This window comes from Rattus norvegicus, chromosome 13 (genome assembly GCF_036323735.1).
Source record: "Rattus norvegicus strain BN/NHsdMcwi chromosome 13, GRCr8, whole genome shotgun sequence".
Taxonomy (NCBI): Eukaryota; Metazoa; Chordata; class Mammalia; order Rodentia; family Muridae; genus Rattus; species Rattus norvegicus.
Window position 1 is genome coordinate 68,861,313 of NC_086031.1, and position 8,870 is coordinate 68,870,182.

At 46.0% G+C, this 8,870-nt stretch overlaps 1 pseudogene; it reads right to left on the bottom strand.

The window, feature by feature from the left end:
- Positions 1–638: 638 nt before the first annotated feature.
- Positions 639–1,405, bottom strand: Ccnb1ip1-ps3 (cyclin B1 interacting protein 1, pseudogene 3; annotated as a pseudogene).
- Positions 1,406–8,870: the final 7,465 nt, after the last annotated feature.

Genomic DNA, 8,870 nt, shown 5'->3' on the forward strand with positions numbered 1-8,870 from the left:
CCCTGGTCACTTTGTCCATTCTTCTCTGGATGTTCAGTTCTCGGTACCAATATAAGAATTCCATTAATTTTTTTAAAAGGTAAAGCAGTTTTATTTTAAAACAAATACCAATGAAATCATCAGATAGCTTTATCAGTATAAATTATTTTTAAATACAGACAGAACACATATACATCAAAGTGCACTTCCATTCACTGGCACACCTCCAAAACAAAGTAACACACGTGAAAATACATGACTGTAAAATACATGCTAATTGCAAGCCACCATTTCCCAAGACCATCATTTTTGGCCACTATTTTTCAAGAGTACAATTTTTACAGAAATATACAAGCAGAGAAAAATCAATGCACACACTTAACATACACATACTGGAATCCAAAGCCCCATGTAAACATAACACTGGTGCTTACATAAGTATAAACACAGCTTGGTCTGAAATAGGATCTCTGTGCAACAGTGATTGTGTGAGCAATGACAAACTAGAGACTGACATTCATGAAATGCCTGTGCCCTAAGCAAACAGTGAAGAAAGCAAACAGGAAGCCACACGCCGTACTGCAAGCCAACTTCTTCTAAGGTCAAAATGTGAAGAGAACTCAAGGATGCAGGAAAACAGTCTTGAAATCAAAACTGAGCTAAATTCTTTTTGCTTTAAAGGCCCTGCTGCAGACTTGCTGCTCTGCTTCATGGCTTTGAGATGCAAAACCAAAGAAGTTGTTAATGGGTTCGGGTGCTGTGGGAGGACACACACACACACACACACACACACACACACACACACACACACACACACACAAAATGGTCTGAACTGAACATCTTCATCCCCGCCACCTTGGTTTCCAACTGGTGTTCAGTCCAAAGAAAACTTTGAGCTAGTCCTTGATGGGAAGCCAGGAAGACTCCAGACTGTGGGGTCATAGCTGGTTCCAGGGAGCCTTCTCTTCTAGAATAGTGATATTTCTTAGCCTAAGACTATCATAAAGGCCTTGGAAGTTTTGGTACTGGTGATTGCACCCCCTAAGTTTTTCAGAGATATCAGTAAATTTTTTTCTGAATTCTTCTAGAACTTTCATCATGGAGGTAATCTCCCCTTTCACAGAGGTCAATTCTACATCCTAGCTCTGTGTTTGCTGCATACATATCTTCTCCATCTGTTTTAAGTGGTTCTCAACCATATTCTTGATAGAGATGTTCCTGGTGTACCTGGTATGTCCAGAAGTCGAGTACCCTTTCCAGAAAGGGTACTGTTGCAAGCAGGGCAGATTGCTGGTGAATGACTGAACTCACCACTGCCATGCTGATCACAGAAGATGTGAGAGCAGGCCATGACCCAAGCATTTCCAGAGAACTTGATACGACACTTCCGATAATTGCATAGCAACATGTCTTCACACAAAGACATGATGAGTCTCCAAAAGAGGGCATTTTTAGTGCCCTCGGCCTTTAAACCTTCCTCTTGAGAATATCCAAGCCCACTTTATAGATATTCTGGGGTTTGCACAGGGCCTTGGGGCCTGTGCTGGGCTGGACTCAGCCTCTGGGCTGAGTGTTTCAGTCTCAGCTCTTTCCTGGACACGTTTCATCTTCAACCTGAAACAGACCGCCAGAAGCAAGAGATAGAGCCCATTCATTTTTGTTAAATACACTTTGTTAGCTATATCCCTCGTTCTAACTCACCAGAATTATTTAGGATCCCGTGAGTCGTCATATCTTGACGTCATATCTTGTGCTTGTATCTTGCCATTTATTTATTTATTTATCTACTTATTTACTTATTTTTATTTTGTAACACTTGTAAATTGGGATTTCACTCCAATGAATCACTCTTTCTTGAGTCCTGGATGAAACTCATGAACAAACCAAGAGCAGAAAGGAATAATATTCCATTTCAATGTTCTATGGGCCTATATTTTACCATGACGTTTGAGGATATTCAATGATCCCCTTTTCTTCAAACACTGTATTGAGATCTGAACTTACTATGTATGGTATTGCATGGACGATTATCTTTAAGAAAATAAAAAATAAAAAATTCATTCAGAAAAATCTGTTCTTTGTTACTCAATCTTGACTGCTAATCATCACTGCTCTTTCCAAAGATTTATTAACAGTTCCTTTAACTAACCATCTCAATGCTCAGCTCTCAGTTGTGGTCTTCAGAGACTTCTCACCAGGAATGGTCAGTTTATCTATCTCTTCCCCGGAGCCTTCATCTCCACGGAGTCTCCAGAGCACCACTGTCTCTGTCTCCTGGGTCATATTTCTTGGTCTCTGCACGATGACTCCTCTTTTCTCAACACTGGAATGTGCTGGGGCTTAGTTCTTGAGCTTACTCTAACATTACTTAGGCCTTTTGTAACGTCGTCATGTTCACTGATAAACTTGTTTTTTTGCTCATTTTTCTGTTGTTATCGAAGTTTGTCTGAGACTGGATAATTTACTAATGACAAATATCTTGGCTTATGATCCTGGAAGCTGGGACATCAAAGAATGGTCCTTCCAACCGGCAAGGGCTTTTATGATCTGCCATCCCATGGAGGAAAACAGGAGGACAAGAGAGAGAGGGGGGGGGGAGGTCTGAACTCACTTCTATAATAAATTCACACTTGGAATAATATTAATCTATTCACAAGGACCCAGCCTTTGAGACTACCTATCTCTCACTGGCTTCACTACCATATATATATATATATATATATATATATATATATATATATATATATGTATGTATGTGTGTGTATGTATATGTATATATACACACATATATATATAGTGTGTGTACATGTGTGTATACATATACATGTCTCATAACTTGCCACACCTGTCATATCAAAGGAGTAGATTACTATTATTTTGCTTACTGATGTATTCTGGGGCCCAGTTCAGAACTCAACATACAACAGGTGTGTAGCAACACATGTCAAATAATCGTACAGTCACAGGTTTTGCCTGGCATTGACAACATTAAATCATTTTACCTCTTCTATCTTGAAAACTGAAGTGTATTCGAGCCATGCCTTTCAATCACCATGATATTCCTTGGACTGCTCCCACAAACCCTGTTTTTTGGGGATTCAGCCTGCTCCAGTCAGTGCTCCTGCCTTTTTTAGACAGATAGAAACAGGAGGATTCTCTCTCCTGTCACTCACTAACAGCTTGCCATCTGTCCCTGGGGCAGACCTAAGTCTCCCTCTTGTTCTGCTCAACCAAAGCATTGGAAGGGCTCTTGTGCCAACACCTGGCAGGCACCCTGGTTCAGTGGTCCTGATGTCACCCTTCCAGCTCCATGCCAGTCTACTGTTCTTCCATGCTGGCTATTGGTTAGCAGCCAGTCTTTCTGTCCTGTGTGCAGATGCTGATGTCCTGAAGCTCAGCTGAGTGGGCCTAGGCACACTCACCAGCTACACGCTCCGCTCTTCCTTAGGTCTTGTCTCTCTCCTCTTCCACTTCAGGAAGAACTGAGATCCTGTTAATGAATCCCATGCTACAAAGTCTCTTGGAAGCTGGCAGCAGTTGGCTGGTTCTGCCACAGTCATACTCCCTGCCTGTGTTGTGCAGTCGCTGAGAAGGGTACTCCAGTGGGAGCTTTACTCTCCAACCCTCCGAGGGCAGAGGAGCCCCAGGGTTGAGACCCGGCTAATGTAATGTGGACCAAGATGATAAGTGATAGACACCATTCCCAAGACTGACTTTCGGAGTCTCAGCTCCTCTCTGTCTGCTCCCAGCTATCTGAGGCTGGGTGCCTACACTCCCACTGATTCTGGAAGCTGCTCATGGAAGAAGGCTTTGTCTCTGCCAGCTTGGGTGCCTGAGGACATCCCCAGACTGCATTTTGCAAGATAGAGAAATAAACATTCTATTGTATTAAGTCACTGAGGGTTGAGAATTTGCATACTGTAATAGCTAGGATACCTAACTAATCAAAATCCTGGAATACTTCTTCCACAAGTCTCTTGAAATCCTCTCTCTAGAGAGGCTGTTGTGCACATGCAAGGGACATACATCCTCCAGCCCCTCTGTTTCCTCATCAAAACCAATTCTCTACCACAAGGGCCACTTCTGTTTCTTTCCTCATAGGCTCCACCTTTGGGGGCTAAAAACAAAAACAGGTGCCAGCAGTTTCCTTGGGGAAAGCTGATTGGATCCTGTGAGGAGGGACAAGAGAGTAAGAACCATAATGGACTAGCATTATTTAGGTTCTTCCTGGGAGGAAGCCTAGAGTGAGTCCAAATATGAGAAACTTTACACTGGACCCTGAGAGCCAGGCCAAGAAACAGATGCCTGTCTCCCCTACGACTGAGGCGGCCTAGAGCTGCTGGCTGCCTGGCTGCCCAGTGGCTTCATCTATGCTCTGCATCACTGTTGCTGGGACAGAAGGGTGGATAAGAGCAAAGCCTGGGGAAAAGAGAAATCAGGTTGTCTGTGCTCCTTAGCCATAGCAACCATTTCTGAGAAGGACCGGTTCAAATGCCTTGCGAGTGCTTGGCTTAGCCTCATAGGATCAACAGAAGTGGGTGTGTCTAGGGCCTGCAACAACTGCAGGTGGCTTGCCATCTTCATAATTAATTGAGATTTTTCTTTCTCTCCTTCTCCCTCTATCTTTCCTCCTTCTCCTTCCCCCTGTCTTCAGCTGCTTCTGTTCTCTCCCTCCATTCTCTTCTCTTCAGCTACTCAGGTCAAGCCCTCCTCCTCCTCCTTCTCTTCCTAGGTTTTAAAATCTAACATATGAATAAGGTGACCACATAAACAAGGAACAGCTGACATTAACAACAATCATAAGCTGGATCTTATAGCTGTGCGGAGCACGGTTCCCAATGCTTTACACTGATTGGCCTGACTCAAAGGAATGGGGTGAAGCAGCTGCCTGTTCTAGTCCCAGTTTACAGACAGGGAGCAGATGCCCAGAGGTTTTACTTCTCTCTCAGCCTCATATGGGCAGTCCAGACCGTGTGTAGGTCTTCAACTCAGCTGCCTTCTGATTCCATGTTCTCAGTCGTGGACTAAGTAAGCACTGAGACATCAGTGCCTCCCAAGAGGGAAACCTGGAGGAACACCGGCACTGTGCCTGATACAGTAAGTCTGACTACTGCTGGATCCCCCTCCTACCCTGGCTCCATGCTGGGCCTAAGACCAGAGAAAGGTCACCATTTGGAGTTTCAGAAGAGGCAGCTTTTGTGTGGCACCAAAATACTGAATCAAGCATCAAAAGACCCACATCTCTGATAGGTTTGTGGTCTTGAGCAAGTTACTTTAGTGATCTGAACTTCATCCCTACACTTAGGAGAGAAAGTAAACAAACACATAAACAAACCACAACCACAACCACCACCACCACAACAACAAAACCCAAATAAAACAACCTTATAGTGTAGTCATGTGTCCCAACCTGGAAGGCCTCTTAATGCCCCCAGCATTTCAATGAGTTACTTGAGTGTGAACCTGACCCAGAATTCAGTTCTATATGAAAGAAACATAGAGGCACAGGCAGTGGCTCTGGTCTGGAGACGCTACATCACACTGATGCTCCAATCCACTACTCATACCTGCTCCCATTACAGTGTAGCTTTAAGCAAGGCCATGCGTATGACTATGAGACAGTCTCACCGGCCGTGCTGGCTCTCATCTTTCCTATGCTGAATACTCAGGTCAAGCCCAGTCTGCCTCAGAGGGACAGGCTGAGTTCATGGGAAATCATAGCTGCATGGCTGCTCCCTGCCCTTTGCCTTCTCCAGAGTCTATATTTAGATGCTCAAATTAGAACTGATGAGGTTTTTCCCTTTCCCTCCATCCTTCCTCCTCCCCACCCCCTTTTATAATTGAATGGATGTGTGTTTATTACACTGCCGAAGCTAAGGAATTCAATAAGAGACACTGGTCTGGCCTAACGAGATAGGGGCATGGCTGGTCTTTAATACCTACAAGGAGTTTTTCTTAGATCCTCATGTCATGTGAGGTATAGAGTTGAGCTATCCAATGAGCTATCACGGTTTTTGGGGTCGTCATCGGGACATGGCTGATGCTCCACAGGCCCCTCTTTATCTGTACCTCAAGAAATTCCATGTGTAGGAGAGAGCTCAGGGCTCAAATGAGGGCTGTATCGTTCTTGAGTTCTTTAGTATGCTTGTGACAGACATATGTAATGGGGGCAGGGGAGTGGGGAGGAGCAGTGAGGGCTGATGTATGTGTGTCGGCATACTGCGGATGAGCATCAGTATGTTTGCAACACCCATATCATCCAGCACTCATTTAAGCAGACACCCCGAAGTAGATCAAGTGTGTATTAGTTTTTTTGTTGTTGTTGCTGTTGCCGCCATAATGAAATAAACAAGGCTATCTATGACCAATGGTTTTGACGGTCTGAGGTCCTAGTGCTGTTCAGCTCTGGCGAGAGCTGCCTAGGCTGTGTGGAGTCCCATGAGGATGGAAATGCAAGAATGTATTCCAGAGCAAGAACGTACATCTTGGTAAAGGAAGCAAGGGAAAGCTGGAAGGGTCAGATTGCTCCTTCCCTAATAGACCTTTCTTGGGGATGCTTCAGGGAAATACTATACTCCCTTCTGGAGGCACATCTCTAATGACCTAAGTTGTTCCCACTAGGCCTCATCTCTCAGAGGTTCTAGCTCTCAGTTCTGCCATTTCAGGGACCAGGACCCTAACACACAAGAAGTCTCATCCCAACTGCAGCAAGGAGGAAATTGTGAGCCCCTGTGGGTGGCTGAGGAGATAAGTCAGCTGGGACCAGGACAAATGTAGGACCCATTTGCCACCAAGCGCAACATGAACTTTGAGAAAGCAGCATCTGCAGAGCCAGTGGCTTCCCTAAGGGAATTCATCTCACCAATTGCCTAGGAAGGTGGTGGTACAGTGAGGGAAAGGTGGTGTGTGTGTGTGTGTGTGTGTGTGCGCACACGCGCGTGCACCCACATTCCTATGTACATGTGTCTATAGCATAGCCATTGAGCATGAGTTGAATACAAGAGGCCAGCTCAAGGTAATGCTTGTCCTTGAGATTTTTTTCAAGTCATTTATTAACATTCCATTTCTTCAGTCCATCAGAGCATCTGACATATGCTGTCCCTGTGTGAAAAAATCTTGTAGGTTACAAGGACTAAGGGAACAACACTCGGACTCTAGAGGAGAAACTGGGTGGAGGGAAGGAAGAGAGCTCATCCCCAGGGTTTCTGTGACACTATGGACAGAGAAGGGGCTGAGCAGCCCATCACCCAAGGACAGCAAAGGCTCCTAGAAGCAGAAGCAGAGGAGGCGCACACTTTAGCTTGTGCTCACTGGCTGTCTGAAGCGGGCCGATCTCTGTGATAAACAGCTCAAAGCCAAGGCAGACCCACAGTTAGTACTGGAGAGGCATAAGCTATGGAAGAAGTGGACATCCAAATACACCTGCAGATGTCAACAGAGTGACTCACCCTACCTGCAACCAGGGGTACTCTAAGCAAAGAGTCTGTCATTCTCTTTACAGTCAGCAGCTAAGAGCTTGTGTTTGCAGAGTCTCTTCCACCTCAGCACACTGTGCAAGCACCCAGACAGCACTCTGAGGCAGCAGGCACTCTGTGCTCCCCACCCCCTGAGGATGCTGTTTGGAGTGTGAGCTTAGCTTTCTTTTCCTTTTTTGAAAATTTCTTTCAGCCAGAAGATGCTCACAGAATGCCCACCAAGGTGGCAAGCGCCACAAACCTCACTGGCGCTAGGGGATGTAAGATTCCAAGGCAGGCAGGACAGAACAATGGCATCAAAGGTGCGGCCTCAAAAGTTCAGCAGAGGTAGGAGAGGAGTGAGCCTGGGATGTGAGTGTGGGATGAGGCCAGAGGAAAGATCTGGAGCCTGTGGTGCAACACTTCCCTGGGAATTCACCTGGCACCACTCTGCCCTTCCTGTTCCTCTTCATGAAAAGCTTTTGGGAGATTCTGACATCAGAAATGGCAAATCAGGGCCCCCTCCACCCCTTGGCTTCCTGCTGCCACTCCCAGAGCTACTGCTATGGCTTCCTACTACTGTCCCAGGGACAGGCCCAACTTTGTTAGATTTCAGCTACTGTCATAACTATGCTTTGGGCTGGGACCTTCACCTGGGGTGACAAGCTGTTTGTTTTCACTGCAGTTGTCCTGGTTACCTGAGTGACTCATGGGAGGCAGTTTAAAGCCTAGAGGATGCTGACTGACTGATGGCCAGCATGGGCTCTGAGCAATGGCTGTCCCAACAGCCCAGATCACTCTTCCTCCGTGCTGGGAGGAAGGAGCCTTCTCCCACGTGGTTATGACTTCTCTGTCCTTCTGAGTTTAGCAACGTGGCCACAGAGAGGCACTGAAGGAGAAAGAAAAGCAGAGGAGGGAGAGACACATTTTTATGGTCAGGGCTTCATCAGACGGTTGAGAAAGAGCACATTTTCCTTGGAAAAAGCAAAGCACGCTCTGCCCTTGAATAGCCATTCTCCCCAGATGTCGGGGGCGAGACCAGACAACGAAAGGGCACAATGCTGGACAAGTCACAAGCTTGCAACAACATACCCCATCCACATAGCCCACACCTACTCTGAGGCTATGGCTGAGGTTGCTGTCTGGGGAATTCCTGGTTGGACTTTCCTTGTCTTTTGCAAACTGAGGAACATGTGTGGGCGGGCGTACAGTACTCGGGGTGCAGAAGAGGAAGGGAACAAGGTCCACTCTCCCATTGCCTCTGTTTTTGTCCAGTGTTACTCACTGTCTTCTCCAGATACCTTGGCTGTCACTGAACAAAGACCCCAAACTTTTGAAGGAAAAGGAACAGTTCGTTAAAGCCCACAGTCTGTCAATAACCCAAGAGAAGAGGGAAGGAAGTCCACTAAAGTGTAGCATCCTGGGATCTGGTACCAG